This window comes from Eumetopias jubatus, unplaced genomic scaffold (genome assembly GCF_037043125.1).
Source record: "Eumetopias jubatus isolate StellerSeaLion01/CBP00866 unplaced genomic scaffold, mEumJub1_p1.0 scaffold_15, whole genome shotgun sequence".
Taxonomy (NCBI): domain Eukaryota; kingdom Metazoa; phylum Chordata; class Mammalia; order Carnivora; family Otariidae; genus Eumetopias; species Eumetopias jubatus.
The window spans coordinates 30,834,541-30,851,690 of record NW_028274821.1 but is presented as its reverse complement, the minus strand read 5'-3'; positions in this window follow the sequence as shown (position 1 = coordinate 30,851,690).

Sequence of the window (17,150 nt, the reverse complement as noted above, 5' to 3'; positions counted from 1 at the left end):
TCGATTAGTAACATATGGTCCACATATTACTAATATTTTATATGAAAGTGGACATATAAAATTTATATGGTAACGACTACAACATTTCACAAATATTAAAAGGATCTCATTGTTTTCCTCTTATAATATAATAAGAAATTCTAATATAAGAATACTTTATTGCCCGTCTAGTGCAATAAAAATTTTTAAGTAAATTTGAATATTATGAACTAAATTCTGTCTTCAAAATCTTAAGATTTATACAATGAAAGCTCACTATACAGCACTAACTTGCAACGATTAATATAAAGTGATTTCACTGTATTTAGGAATTATTCAGTTATTTGACTTTCTCTTACTTGGAAATTTTAATACAAATTTTTCCACCTAGGATCAAAATAAGCACATAAATCTCAACTACATTATAGTTGTTTTTATTTTATTATATTGTACAATCTTTCATACTTGTTTTTTTCAAAATGACTTTAAAGTGTTTATTTGCCACTCAAAACAGCTCAGTGAAATGAATACCCTTCATCTTTTTTTCCACTCTTGAATGCTGTTGGAAATGAAATACAGTGACGAATGTTCTACTGGAAAAAAACAAATATTGGAGGGATTTTTGAATTTTCTGATTTAATTCATTTATTTTACAAGAAACTTGAGACCAATACAAATGATTCTTTCTGATTGTCTTCCTACTCTAACCCATGCTTTATTCACCACATTTTGCTAATATTTGTGCCAAATGTTTTAAATGTGTGTCATTACTAAGGTGTACAACTTCTATTCCTTATCTAATACATAAACTCTTGATTATTTGGAAGATGATTATCTAGCTTGTATATTTTTCAGGTCTTTTACTTCACCTGTTTAATCACAAATAGTCTTTTGGTCTTTTAACAAAATCTTCATGTTGCCAATTGAAAGGTAAGTTATTTGTGGTTAGTAACATTCTTTAAAGGATTGAGTATAGAAAAGTTTTTCAAACTGATAGCTTGGTAAAGTTTTAATCTATATATGTAGGTTTCAATTAAGTATGATGTTGTCTCTAGCCCCCATTTTCATAACAAATAGAGTTGACTACAAAGATACCAAATAGTAAACGAAGATATTGTCCTACTGTGAAACACAAAAGCCCTTTGAAAAAAACACAAATATGTACATTTTACTTGCCAAATTAACAAATTGAGAGAATGAATGAGTATGGTTGATTACATTAACTCATAAATGGTATCAATAGTCAACAATTACAATTGTACACTTATACAAAATTGGATTAAAAATCAAACATTAGCAGTGCCTGGGTGGCTCAGATGGTTTAGCATCTGCCTTTGGCTAAGGTCTTTTCTGATTTGTTTAGTGTATATTTTATGGGGATGTTGTTACCCTGTTACCCTGTTAGCATTTTGTTCTCCCATTCACCTATTCTCCTCTGGACAAAATGACAAGACAGAAAAAATCACTGGCAGTACCGACTGCCAGGGACCTAACTGATATGGACATTAGTAAGATGTCGGAACTAGAGTTCAGAATGATGATTTTAAAGATACTAGCTGGGCTTGAAGAAAACATGGAAGTTATTAGAGAAACACTTTCTGGAGAAATAAAAGAACTAAAATCTAACCAGTCGAAATCAAAAAGGCTATTAACAAGGTGCAATAAAAAATGGAAGCTCTAACTGCTAGGAAAAATGAGGCAGAAGAGAGAATTAGTGATATAGAAGACCAAATGATGGAAAATAAAGAAGCTGAGAAAAAGAGAGAGAAACAACTACTGGATCACAAGGGCAGAATTCGAGAGATAAGCGATACCATAAGACAAAACAACATTAGAATAATTGGGATCCCAGAAGAAGAAGGAAGAGAGAGAGGGGCAGAAGGTATATTGGAGCAAATTATAGCAGAGAACTTCCCTAATTTGGGGAAGGAAAAAAGCATCAAAATCCAGGAGGCACAGAGAACCCCTCTCAAAATCAATAAAAATAGGTCAATACCCCGACATCTCATAGTAAAACTTACAAGTCTCAGAGACAAAGAGAAAACCCTGAAAGCAGCTTGGGAGAAGAGATCTGCAGCCTACAATGGTAGAAACATTAGATTGGCATCAGACCTGGCAGGCCAGAAAGGACTGGCATGATATATTCAGAGCACTAAATGAGAAAAAAATGAAGCTGAGAATACTATATCCAGCTAGGCTGTCATTGAAAATAGAAGGAGAGATAAAAAGCTTCCAGGACAAACAAAAACTAGAGGAATTTGCAAAGAAGAAACCAGCCCTACAAGAAATATTGAAAGAGGTCCTCTAAGCAAAGAGAGAGCCTAAAAGTAACATAGGCCAGAAAGGAACACAGACAATATACAGTCACAGTAACCTTACAGGCAATACAATGGCACTAAATTCATATCTTTCAATAGTTGCCCTGAATGTAAATGGGCTAAATGCCCCAATCAAAAGACACAGGCTATCAGATTGGATAATAGAACAAGACCCATTGATATGCTGTCTGCAAGAGACTCATTTTAGACCCAAAGACACCCCCAGATTGAAAGGGGGTAGAAAACCCATTACCATGCTAATGGACACCAAAAGAAAGCTGGGGTGGCAATCCTTATATCAGAGAAATTAGATTTTAAACCAAAGACTGTAATAAGAGATGAGGAAGGACACTATATCCTACTTAAAGGGTCTATCCAACAAGAAGATCTAACAATTGTAAATATCTATGCCCCTAACATGGGAGCAGCCAGTTATATAAGCCAATTAATAAAAAAAAAAAGCAAAGAAACACATCGACAACAATACAATAATAGTGGGGGACTTTAACACCTCCCTCTGAAAAAGACAGATCATCTAAGCAAAAGATCAACAAGGAAATAAACATTTTAAATGACACACTGGACCAAATGGACTTCACAGATATATTCAGAACATTCCATCCCAAAGCAACAGAATACACATTCTTCTCTAGTGCCCATGGAACATTCTCCAGAATAGATCATATCCTAGGTCACATTCAGGTCTCAACCAGTACCAAAATATTGGGATCATTCTCTGCATATTTTCAGACCACAGTGCTTTGAAACTAGAACTCAATCAGAAGAGGAAAGTTGGAAAGAACTCAAATACATGGAGGCTAAAGAGCATCCTACTAAAGAATGAATGGGTAAAACAGGAAATTAAAGAAGACTTAAAAAATTCATGGAAACAGATGAAAATGAAAACACAACTGTTCAAAATCTTTGGGACACAGCAAAGGCAGTCCTAAGAGGAAAGTATATAGCAATACAAGCCTTTCTCAAGAAACAAGAAAGGTCTCAAATACACAACCTAACCCTACACCTAAAGGAGCTGGTGAAAGAACAGCAAACAAAGCCTAAACCCAGCAGGAGAAGAGAAATAATAAAGATTGGAGCAGAAATCAATGAAATAGAAACCAAAAGAACAGTAGAACAGATCAACAAAACTAGGAGCTGGTTCTTTGAAAGTTATTAACAAGATTGATAAGCCCCTGGCCAGACTTATCAAAAAGAAAAGAGAAATGACCCAAATGAATAAAATCATGAATGAAAGAGGAGAGATCATAACCAATATGAAAGAAATACAAACAATTTTAAGAACATATTATGAGCAACTCTATGCCAGCAAATTAGATAATCTGGAAGAAATGGACGCATTCCTAGAGATGTATCAACTACCAAAACTGAACCAGGAAGAAATAGAAAACTTGAACAGACCTATAACCATGAGGGAAATTGAAGCAGTCATCAAAAATCTCCCAACAAACAAGATCCCAGGGCCAGATGGCTTCCCAGGGGAATTCTACCAAACATTTAAAGAAGAATTAATACCTATTCATCTGAAACTGTTCCAAAAAATAGAAATGGAAGGAAAACTTCCAAACTCGTTTTATGAGGCCACCATTACCTTGCTCCCCAAACCAGACAAAGACCGCATCAAAAAGGAGAATTACAGACCAATATCCTTGATGAATATGGATGCAAAAATTCTCACCAAAATACTAGCCAATAGGATCCAACAGTACATTAAAAGGATTACTCACCATGACCAAGTGGGGCTTATCCCTGGGCTGCAAGCCTGGTTCAACATCCACAAATCAATCAATGTGATACAATATATTAATAAAAGAAAGAACAAGAACCATATGATCCTCTCAATAGATGCAGAAAAAGCATTTGACATAGTACAGCATCCTTTCTTGATCAAAACTCTTCAGAGTATAGGCATAGAGGGTACATACCTCAATAGCATAAAAGCCATCTATGAAAAACCCACAGCGAATATCATTCTCAATGGGGAAAAACTGAGAGCTTTCCCCCTAAGGTCAGGAACACGGCAGGGATGTCCACTATCACCAGTGCTATTCAACACAGTACTAGAAGTCCTAGCCACAGCAATCAGACAATAAAAAGAAATAAAAGGCATCCAAACTGGCAATGAGGAAGTCAAACTCTCACTCTTTGCAGATGATATGATACTTCATGTGGAAAACCCAAAAGACTCCACCCCAAAACTGCTAGAACTCATACAGGAATTCAGTAAAGTGGCAGGATATAAAATCAATGCACAGAAAGCAGTGGCTTTCCTATACACCAACAACAACACAGAAGAAAGAGAAATTAAGGAGTTGATCCCATTTACATTTGCACCCAAAACCATAAGATACCTTGAAATAAATCTAACCAAGGTGGCAAAGAATCTGAACTCAGAAAACTATAAAATACTCAGTAAAGAAATTAAGGAATCCACAAAGAAATGGAAAAACGTTCCATGCTCATGGATTGGAAGAACAAATATTGTGAAGATGCCAATGCTACCTAGAGCAATCTACACATTTAACGCAATCCCCATCAAAATACCATCCACGTTTTTCAAAGAAATGGAACAAATAATCCTAAAATTTGTATGGAACCAGAAAAGACCCTGAATAGCCAGAGAAATGTTGAAAAAGAAAAGTAAAGCTGGCGGTATCACAATTCTGGATTTCAAGCTCCATTACAAAGCTGTCATCATCAAGACAGTATGGTACTGGCACAAAAACAGACACATAGATCAATGGAACAGAATAGAGACCCCAGAAATGGTCAACTAATCTTCGACGATGCATGAAAGAATGTCCAGTGGAAAAAAGACAGTCTCTTCAACAAATGGTGTTGGGAAAATTGGACAGCCACATGCAAAAGAATGAAACTGGACCATTTCCTTACACCACACACAAAAATAGACTCCAAATGGTTGAAAGACCTAAACGTGAGACAGGAGTCCATCAAAATCCTAAAGGAGAACACAGGCAGCAAACTCTTTGACCTCAGCCACAGCAACTTCTTCCTAGAAACATCGCCAAAGGCAAGGGAAGCAAGGGCATAAATGAACTATTGGGACTTCATCAAGATAAAAAGATTTTGCACAGCAAAAGAAACAGTCAACAAAACCAAAAGACAACCCACAGAATGGGAGATGATATTTGCAAATGACGTATCAGATAAAGGGTGAGTATCCAAAATCTATAAAGAACTTATTAAACTCAACATCTAAAGAACAAATGTTCCAATCAAGAAATGGGCAGAAGACATGAACAAACATTTTTGCAAAGAAGACATCCAAATGGCCAACAGACACATGAAAAAGTGCTCAACATCGCTCGGCATCAGGGAAATCCAAATCAAAACCTCAATGAGATATCACCTCACACCAGGAAGAATGGCTAAAATTAACAAGTGAGGAACGACAGATGTTGGCGGGGATGTGGAGAAAGGGGAACTCTCCTACACTGTTTGTAGGAATGCAAGCTGGTGTAGCCACTCTGGAAAACAGTATGGAGGTTCCTCAAAAAGTTGAAAATAGAGCTACCATACGATCCAGCAATTGCACTACTGGGTATTTATCCCAAAGATACAAATGTAGGGATCGGATCTGAAGGGGTACACGCACCCCTTTGTTTATAGCAGCAATGTCCACAATAGCCAAACTGTGGAAAGAGCCATGATGTCCGACAGATGAATGGATAAAGAAGAAGTGGTATATATATGCAATGGTATATTATGCAGCCATCAAAAGGAATGAAATCTTGCCATTTGCAACAACATGGATGGAATTGGAGGGTATTATGCTGAACGAAATAAGTCAATCAGAGAAAGACATGTATCATATGACCTCACTGATATGAGGAATTCTTAATCTCAGGAAACAAACTGAGGGTTGCTGGAGTGGTGGGGGGTGGGAGGGTTGGGGTGGCTGGGTGATAGACATTGGGGAAGGTATGTGCTATGGTGAGTGCTGTGAATTGTGTAAGACTGTTGAATCACAGACCTGTACCTCTAAAACAAATAATACATTATATGTTAAAAAAAAAAGAAGATAGTAGGAAGGGAGAAATGAAGGGGGAATCAGAGGGGGAGATGAACCATGAGAGACTATGGACTCTGAGAAACAAACTGAGGGTTCTAGAGGGTAAGGTGGTGGGGTGATATGTTAGCCTGGTGTTGGGTATTAAAGAGGGCATGTACTGAAACTAAAAGTCAACATACAGAATGGGAGAAGGTATTTGCAAATGACTTATCTGTTAAAGGGCTAGTATCCAAAATCTTTAAAGAACTTCTCAAACTCAACACCCAAAAAACAAGTCAAGAAATGGGCAGAAGACATGAACAGAATTTCTCCAAAGAAGACATACAAATGGCTAACAGACATGAAAAAAAAATGCATCAACATCACTCAGCATCAGGGAAATACAAATTCAAACCACAATGAGATACCACCTCACAACGATCAGAATGGATGAGATGAACAACTCAGAAAAGAACAGATGTTGGCGAGGAGGTGGAGAAAGGGAAAACCTCTTACACTGTTGGTGGGAATGCAAACTGGTGCAGCCAGTTTGGAAAACAGTATGTAGGTTCCTCACAAAGTTAAAAATAGAACTACCTTATGACCAAGCAATTGCACTACTAGGCATTTAGCCAAAGGATACAAACATAGTGATTCAAAGGGGCACATACAGCCCAATGTTTATAGCAGCAATGTCCATAATAGCTAAAATATGGAAAGAGCCCAGATCTTTATCCACTCATCTGTCATGATAAATGAATGGATAAAGAGGAAGTGATACGCACACGCACACACACACACACACACACACACACACACACACGGGAATATTACTCAGCCATCAAAAAGAATGAAATCTTGTCATTTGCAACAACATGGATGGAGCTAGAGAGTATTGTGCTAAGTGAAATAAGCCAGACAGGGAAAGACAAATACTATATGATTTCACTCATATGTGGATTTTAAGAAATAAAACAAAGAGAGAGGTAAACCAGGAAACAGACTTTTAACTATGGAGAAGAAACTGATGGTTACCAGTGGGGAAATAGGTGGGAGGATGGGTTAAATGGGTGATGGGTATTAAGGAGGGCACTGGTGCTGAGCACTGAGTGTTTTATGTAACTGTTGAATCACTATATTGTACATCTGAAACTAATATTATACTGTATGTTAACTAACCGGAATTTAAACAAAACAAAAACAAAAAATAAAGGGATGTTGGGTTGATTAAAAGAGGAATAGAAATAAAATTGGAAATAGAATAGAAACCTAAGTCAGCCCTGAATTCATGAAATTAACTACTGTTTATCAGCACTTACGAGTAAACAAACAACACTCTCCCTTGCATTTCCTTCTCTGTGGACTCAGAAAAACACTGTGGAATTGTATTTTTGACAACTCTTTGTGGCATTTTTTGCCCTTTATATTGCATGCACATGCACACACACAGAGAGACAAAAACTGCATTTCAAGTCCTGTTAAATGCCTCATCTCTGGTCAGAATATCTTGAACTATACTCAACATAAAGAGGCTTTCAAAATGCAAGCTCACAGCAGTTTTACAGGGCTGACTGAGATATAACAGGAAGAAACACTTTGGATTTAGTTAGTTCTTAGTTAGTGGTGGTCTTATCTATTGACCGTTAAACTTATAATGGAAGACATGTTTTAGAACAACATGGGGATAAGGGGCCATCCTCCACATAAATCCATGTTTACTTTTAACTCCCCCCAAATTTAACTACTAATAGTCATTGTTGACCAAAAGCCTTACCAACAACATAAAATTAACATGTATTTTGTATATGTATTATATACTGTATTCTTATAATAAAGTAAGCTAGAAATTGTTATTAAGAAAATCATAAAGAAGAGAAACTACATTTAAAGTACTGTACTGTATTATCACAAAATTTGGGTGTAAGTGGACCCCATAGTCCAAACCTGTGTTGTTGAAGGGTCAACTGTACATGACTTTGAACCTTAGTTTTCACATCTTAAAATGGCAATAATAATAGTTCTACCTCATAAGGTTGTTGAGTATTAATAAGAAATATTATGTAAAATACGTAAAACAATGTGAGCACAAATAAGTGTTAGAGCTTGCCTCTTGTGGAAATGTTTTTGGTGTGACAAATACTGGGGTAATTAGGGGGACAATGGAGCAGTCTACATGAAGTCAGGGCTATTCTGAAATATTGGGGCCTCTGAAGTCCATCTCAGCTTTTTCCTCCCTCTGTTTTTAAGCCCTCTGTACAGCCATGAGAGCTTGATTTCTTTTACCTGAGTAATTTCACTGTGATTCTTATTTCTCTGTATGCTCTATTTATTAAAGAAGAGCCTGTTACAAATGTCATTGGCTTAAAACAGGTTCAGCATGTGCTGTCCAAGCTGTACGCCATACAACTAAGTCTTTCCATGAAACTGTGAGTATATTCAATAACTTATTCTCATGACCACCCTCCTAAATACCCTGGCTGTGCTACTGGCAAATGCCATTCTGGAAGACATGCTCAAAATTACTGTTTAAGAAAACAAGGTATTACTGGGCTTGCCCAAAATGAAACACATGGATGCTGAACCCTTGCACTTTTTTCTAAAATTTTTTAAAATTTATTTGAGAGAGAGAGAGCAAAAGAGCACAAGGCAGTGGGAGTGGCAGGCAGAGGGAGAAGCAGGCTCCCTGCTGAGCATGGAGCCTGATTCAGGGCTCAATCCCAGGACCCTGGGATCATGACCTGAGCCAAAGCAGATGCTTAACCAACTGAGTTACCCAGGTGCCCCAACCATTGCACTTTAGATTCCTCAACAGCTGCTGAAGGGAATACACCTAAAGTAATTTTCATCTATCTCCTGAATAAGCTTTTAATCAAGAGTAATTTGGTATGAGGCATATTGAAATAATTTGCCTTTGCAGTGGGTGAGGTTGATTTATTCATATGCCTATGCAATATATGCTGTTATGCAGTGTTTTACAACACTTATAAGTGAATTAGCAGGTAGGCCACTTGTTTGTATTCTCACAGTACCTAGAGCTGCAGGGTGTACTATTTCTGTGATTCTAGCTTGTGGGTAGGTATGACTTTTCTTTGGTTATTACTATTGCAAAAGATACTATTTATCAAATAGAAGAGCAATCTTGAAGTGATGTATGCCAATATCATTAAGATGTCATGGAGGATGTCATTTGTAAACCCACATGAATATTTACCCAGCCCTTACTACTCAAGGGCCTGTGGTTCATACACCACCAGCATTGACATCACATGGGAGTGTGTTAGAAATGCAGACTCGCAGGCACCACCCCAGACTGAATCAGAATCTACACCAAAATCTCCAGATAATTCATAGGCATATGAATTGAGAAACACTGTCTTCAACCACATGGGTTTAAACATTTTTGGAACCATTCCTCCAGATGCTTTCATAAACAGGATCTAATTCCATCCTCAAAACAACCTAGTAGGTCAGCTATTATTATCTACATTTCACAGGAGAAAAGGAGACTCAGTAAGATTGACCCATGCAGGGTAGAAGTGCTGACACGTGGAGGATCAAAATTCAACCCAGGCTTCTGAGAGGTTCTCCTTCCTGCCTAAGGATCAGAATAACCTTGGGGTTTTTAAAAAATCAGTTGCCTAGGTCCTTTTGACCTACTGAATTAGAATCTCCAGGGACTGGGTTGCTGACATCTGTTTATTAAAAATTTTAGCCTTATGCAGTCTATCTAGGGTTCTGTATGCAGGAGCCATCACCCCATCCAGCTACCCAGTGGGCCCTCAGAGAAAGCCAGATTTTAAATAGCTGATAACATTTGATATGGCAGCTTTCATTCTTTGGTTAGGAGATTTAAAAGTATGTCAGTGTGTTTTGTTCCCACACATCCCTCCTCCGAGATGTCTAGAAAGTAGCAACTGACTGAGACATGTTCACCTTTGTGTACTAAGGGCCCAGTCCAGTGTCTCTTCCAGCAAGTACTGGGTAAGTGTTTGCTGATAAGTGATGGTCTCCAGTGGCCCTCATTCTACATGGTTTCCCAGCAGCCTCTGACACTGTTGACCACCCTCTTCTTCCAAAATACTCTCCAATCTAGGCCTCTAAAATAGCCCCAATCATGATTTCCCTATTGTCTCTCTGATCTAACCCTGCCTCATCTACTATCTTCTTTTAGGATCCTCCTTCAATATTTACCATGACATATGGGGCTCACCAAGACTAAGTCCTGCTCCTTCTCTCATCACCTTGAGCTTTCTTCAACGACTTGCTGATGATTCCCCTTTATTTTATTTATTTTGTTTTTTTTAAGATTTTATTTATTTATTTGACAGAAAGGGAGCACGAGGGGGGAGGGACAGAGGGAGGGGGAGAAGCAGGCTGTCTGCTGAGCAGTGATCCCAGAACCCTGGGATCATAACCTGAGCTGAAGGCAGATGCTTAACTGACTGAGCCATCCAGGTGCCTCAATGATCCCCCTTTATTTTTTAAAAGATTTTGTTTATTTGAGAGGGAGAGAAAGCAGGAGCAGGGGGAGAGGCAGAGGGAGAGGAAGAAGCAGCTCCCCACCAAGCAGTAAGCCCGATGCAGGGCTCAATCCCAGTATTCTGGGATCACTACCGGAGCCAAGGGCAGACACTTAACAACTGAACCACCCAGGCCTCTGATGATCCCCCTTTAAATCTCAAAGCTGGACCTCACTTCTGCCTGAAGACTAGACAGCCACCTGAGTAACTCAGTTTTTCAGTGAGATGACATCAAGTCTTAAGTTGCTTGCACACAGTGTCTATGTCAATCCATCCAAAATTGAATCCCTGATCTTTCTTCCTGTACTTGGTTTTTTCCCTCATGTTGTCTATATACATGAATGGTACTATCATCTATCCAGTGTACAAGGCAGACACCTAGGAATTTTCCATAACATCTCTCCCTTTCTTGCTTTCCTATATTTAATCTACTTGTAATCTATTATCTATCAATTTTACCTTCTAAATATCTCTCCAACATGTTCACCTGGTGTTCACTATCACCACTACTACCACCTTGGTCCAAGCTACAATCTACAATCATCTCTTGAACGGACTCTTACAATAGCCTCTGAATTCTGCTCTCTACATTTGCTCTGACTTCAATCCCTCCTCCACATTGTTGTAGGCAGCCTCTAAAATGGCCCCCAGTGATTCCTGCCTGCTGGTATTCATACCCCTGTGTAATACCCTCCTCTTGAGTGTGGACTTCATTAGGTGACGTGCTCCTGTAGATAGAATATGGCAAAAGTGATGAGATGTGACATCTGAGATTAGTTTACAAAAAGATTGTATGTTCTCTCTTTTCTTCCCCACTCTGGAGAAATCAAACTGCCATATCGCCATGTTGTGCATAACCCTATGGAGAGGCCCACATGGCAATAAACAGATGTCTCCAGCCAACAGCCAACAGTGAAGACCTGAAGCCTGACAACAGTCACATAAGTAAGATTGGATGTGGATTCTCCCCTAGACAAACCCTGAGATATCCACAGCCTTAGCTGACTTGATTTATAGCCTTGTGGGAGACCCCCAGAGGCAGAGGAACCACTTAAGCCATGCTCAAATTCCTGATCCACAGAACTATGATATAATAATGTTACTTATTTTAAATTACTAGAAATTGGAATAATTTGTTATGCAGCAATAGATAACTGATACATCTATCATGCCATCCTCTGACTTACTTCAAAACCACCCATTCTTGGGGTGCCTGGGTGGCTCAGTTGTTAAGCATCTGCCTTCAGCTCAGGTCACGATCCCAGAGTCCTGGGATCCAGCCCTGCAGCAGGTTCCATGCTCAGTGGGAAACCTGCTTCTCCCTCTCCCACTACCCCTACTTGTGTTCCCTCTCTCACTGTGTCTCTCTCTCTCTGTCAAATAAATAAATAAAAGCTTTAACACACACACACACACACACACACACACACACACACACACACACACACACAAAACCACCCATTCTTTAAGAATGAAGACTAAAATCCTTAAGGCCTTTCTGACTTGGTATGTTCACCAGGCTCCTCTGCTTCCATTGTTCTAGACATCTCATCTTCTTACAGGTTTTTGAAGAAATTCTACTCCCTCTCAGTATAAGGCCTTTGCACAGCCCCCTCTGGCTTCTTTCAACTCTCAGCAAAAGTGTCACTTCCTATGAGAAGTCTTAACTGATTCTGCTGATACAGGCTGGTTCCACTGGTAAATGTTCCTTGACTTTACAGGACTGATTAGCTGACCTCAATTTGTAATTATATACCCATGTTTGGGACTATTTCATTAAGGTCTACTTTCCTCACTAGACTGTAAGTTCCAGAAAAAAAGGAACCATGTAGTAAGACACACATATATTTATGCCATCTTCATCTCCCTAATACTAGGCACAACAAAAATTCTCCATAAGAATCTAATAAAAGAATGAGTAGCTCTATGCCTTTGCCATTCTGGCATGCAAGAATGCTTTCCACTTTCCTCTCCTAATCCAGGCATCAACACTTACACCAGAGTCTTTTCCAAGGACTTTGATGATATTGGATGGGACAAAGGCCAGGCACATAGAGCTGTGTGAGCCATAGCAATAGTGCAATGAGCACCTTCTCTGTGCCAGTCATTGGGTTGGGTGGTGGGAATACAGTGGTGAGCAAAACAGACCCAGCCCTTGTTCTCATAGAGTTTATAGTCTGGTGGAAGAGAAGAGGTTATCAAATCATCACACCAATAATAATTTGTGATGATGGCAATGTACAGGCACTATGAAAACATCATGAGAAGGATTAGCTAATCTAGTGATAAGGGGTTTCCCTTTATAGGTGACCCCAGTCTTTTACCACCCATCACACAAGTTCACTATTCCAAGCACAATCATTATCTTGACCAGCTCTTCAGATTCTCATTCCCACACTTCACTATTCCCTTCCTTTTCATTCTCCATCATTACCAATCCTGTAAACAATTAAACTGGCATATTCCAGGCAGGACACATTTTCCTTGTCCTCTCCATATATTTATCTGGTATTTTTTTAAAAGCCGAAGACAGAGGAAGGGAGGCAAGATGGCAGAAGAATAGGGGACCTCATTTTGTCTGGTCCCTTGAGTTTAGCTGGATAACTATAAAATCATTCTGAATAACCATTAATTCAACCTGAGATGTAAGAAAAGAATATCTGGAACTTTACAAGTAGAAAAGTGACCACTTTTTGCAAGGTAGGAAGTGTGAAGTGAATCTGAGGGGATGTATCAGAAGATAAATGGCAGGGGGAGGGAGCCTCAGTAGGCCAGATGCTGGAAAGTGATATAGCACCAGAGCACAAGATCAGAACCCTTAGAAATCTGCTCCAGTGAGAGACATCCCTGCCTGAAAGGTGCTCAGGTGGTAAAATGAGGCAGAATTCTAGGTGGGACAGTGTGGTCTCAGGATCCCCAGAGTCATAGAAAGAACAGGGGTGCCTGAACCTGTAGAGTTCCCAAGCATTGGACCAGGGAAACTGGTTATGGTCAGTTCCATCCACCATAAACCATTAGCTGCATCCTGATCAGGTGACTGTTCTCTGTGTGGGGACCCTGCAAAGGACAGGAACATGGGGACCACCTGCCTTCCCCTGAGAGGGGCAGAGTGGGTCCACACACGACCAGGGACAGCTCTCAGTGTGGGGGCCCTGTAAAGGACAGTAATGGGGCAACCCTCTGCCTTCCCCGAGGAGGATCGGTGTGGGTGATCACCACAGGAGTTGGCAGAGTTTGACACAAACAAAAGTGAAGACGCTGAGGGTTTACTGAAGAGAGGGGACCCTGATCTTTCAGATCTGGGGCTGGAGATCCTCTAGAGAGGTACAGAAAGCTTTCAGGGAATAAAAGCCACACAGAGCAATGAGAAAGAGCTTACACTGAGCCAGGGCCCCTATCAAGGGGCAGTGCAACTCTGCCCAGGCAAAGACACCTGAGAATCAGCACAAGAGGCCCTAGGGGTTTTTTTTCTCATGATTTGTTTATCTTTCAGTTTAAAATTTTCCATTTTTTCCCCCCTTTCACCTAGTTTCTTACTTTATCAACTCTGTGTTTTTAGGTATTTTTTTAACTTTCATTTTTTACATTTTATAGATATAGTCTTCATTTTGGCTTCCTTTCACTGTATTCAATCTCATTTTTGTATATATATAAATTGTGCTGTCTTTACAATTTTGGTATTTAATGTCTTCTAACACACAGACTAAAATACACTCAGGACCAAGTGGATCACCTTGTTTTGTTGACCCTGTGAGATTATATTCTCTCTCACCGCCCTTTGTTTTCTCTTTTTCTTTTTCTTTTCTTTTATGGATTCTGACATCTTTGGATTTTTTTGGTGTGTATTTTGCTTGGGTTGTGGTCGATATTTTTGATTCTGTTCTTTCGTTCATCCATTCTTATCTGGGGAAAATGACTAGAAGGGGGAATTCACAACAAAAGAAAGAACCAGAGGTAATACTATCTGCCACAGATCTAACTGATGTGGATAAAAGTAAAATGTCAGAGGTGGAATTCAGGAAAACAATTATAAAGTTACCAGCTGGACTTGAAAAAAAGCATAAAGGACACTAGAGAATCTCTTAGTGCAGAAATGAGATGTAATCAGGCTGAAATTAAAAATGCTCTAACTAAAATGCAGTCTAAATTGGATGCTGTAACAGCTAGGGTAAATGAGGCAGAAGAAAGAATAGGTGACATGGAAGATATTAATGGAAAAGAAGGAAGTTGAAAAAAAAGGAGAAAAATAACTAATGGACCATGAGGGGAGGCTTCAAGAAATCAACGATTCCATAAAATTAAACTATCAGAATTCCTCTGGGGCCCTCTGGTGGCTCAGTGGTTTAAGCATCTGCCTTCAGCTCAGGTTATGATCTCTGGGTCCTGGGATCAAGCTCCACATCAGGATACCTGCTCAGCAGGGAGCCTGCTTCTCCTTCTCCCTCTGCCACTCCCCCTGCTTGTGCTTTCTCGCTCTCTCTCTGTCAAATAAACAATTCTTAAAAATTTTAAAAGAATTATTGGGGTGTCTGAGGGAGAAGAAAGAGACAGAGGGCCAGAAGGTATATTTGAGAAAATCATAGCTGACAACTTCCCTAATCTGAGGAAGGAAACAAGCATTCATGTCCAAGAGGCAGAGAGAACCCTTCCCAAAATCAATAAAAATATATCAACACACCCCGACAGTTAATAGTGAAGCTTGCCAATTTCAGAGATAGAGAGAAAATCCTGAAAGAAGCTTGAGACAAGAGGTTCCTAATCTACAGGGGTAGGAATATTAGACTGGCATCAGACCTGTCCACAGAGACCTGGCAGGCCAGAAAGGGCTGGCATGATGTAGTCAGGATATTAAATGAGAAGAACATGCAGCCAAGAATACTTTATCCAGCAAGGCTGTCATTCAGAATGAAAGGAGAGATAAAGAGTTTCCAGGACAAACAGAAACTGAAAGAATTTGTGACCACCAAGCTACCCCTGCAAGAAATATTAAGGGGGATCCTGTAAGCAAAGAGAGAACCCAAGAGTAATATAGGCCATAAAAAAACAGAGACAACCTACAGAAACAGGAATGTTACAGGCAATAAAATGGCACTAATAGTTATCTTTCAATGGTTACTCTGAATGTGAATGGGCTGAATGCTCCAATCAAAAGACACAGGGTATCAGATTGGATAAAAAAGTAAAAGACCCATCCATATGCTGTCTACAAGAGATTCATATTAGACCTAAAGACACCTCCAGACTGAAAGTGACAGGATGGAGAACCACTTATCATGCTAATGGACCTCAAAAGAAAGCTAAGGTAGCAATCCTCATAACAGACAAATTAGATTTTAAACCAAAGACTGTAGTAGGAGATGAAGAGGGACATTATATCATACTTAAAGGGTCTTCCCAACAAGAAGATCTAACAATTATAATATTTATGCTCCTAACTTGGGAGCATTCACAAATATATACAGAATATTCTATCCTAAAGCAACCAAATACACATTTTTCTCAAGTGCACATGGAACTATCTCCAGAATAGATCACATACTGGGTCACAAACCAGGTCTCAAGTGATACCAAAAGATTGGGATTATGCCCTGCATATTTTCAGACCACCATGTTTGAAACTTGAACTCAATCACAAGAAGAAATTTGGAAGGAACTCAAAGAGTTGGAGGTTAAAGAGCATCCTCCTAAAAAATGAATGGTTCAAACAGGAAGTTAAAGAACTAAGAAAATTCATGGAAACTAATGAAAATGAAAACACAACTGTTCGAAACCTTTGGGATACAGCAAAGGTGGTCCTAAGAGGAACATACATTGCAATAAAAGCCTCTCTCAAAAAATTAGAAAAATTTCAAATACACAAGTTAACCTTACACCTAAAGGACCTGGAGAACGAATAGCAAATAATGCCTACTCCAATCAGGAGAAAAGAAATAAAGATTAGACCAGAAATCGATGAAATAGAAACCAGAAGAACAGTAGAACAGGTCAATGAAACTAGAAGCTGGTTCTTTGAAGGAATTGATAAACCTCTGGCCAGACTTACCCAAAGAAGAAAAAGGACCCAAATTAAAAAAATCATGAATGGAAGAGGAGAGCTCACGACAAATACCAAGGAAATACAGACAATTGTGAGAACATATTATGAGCAACTTTATGCCAACAAATTAGGCAATCTGGAAGAAATGGATGCATTCCTGGAAACATATAACCCACCAAAACTGAAACAGGAAGAAATAGAAAACCTGAACAGGCCAATAACCAGTGAGGAAATTGAAGCAGTAATCAAAAACCTCTCAGAAAACA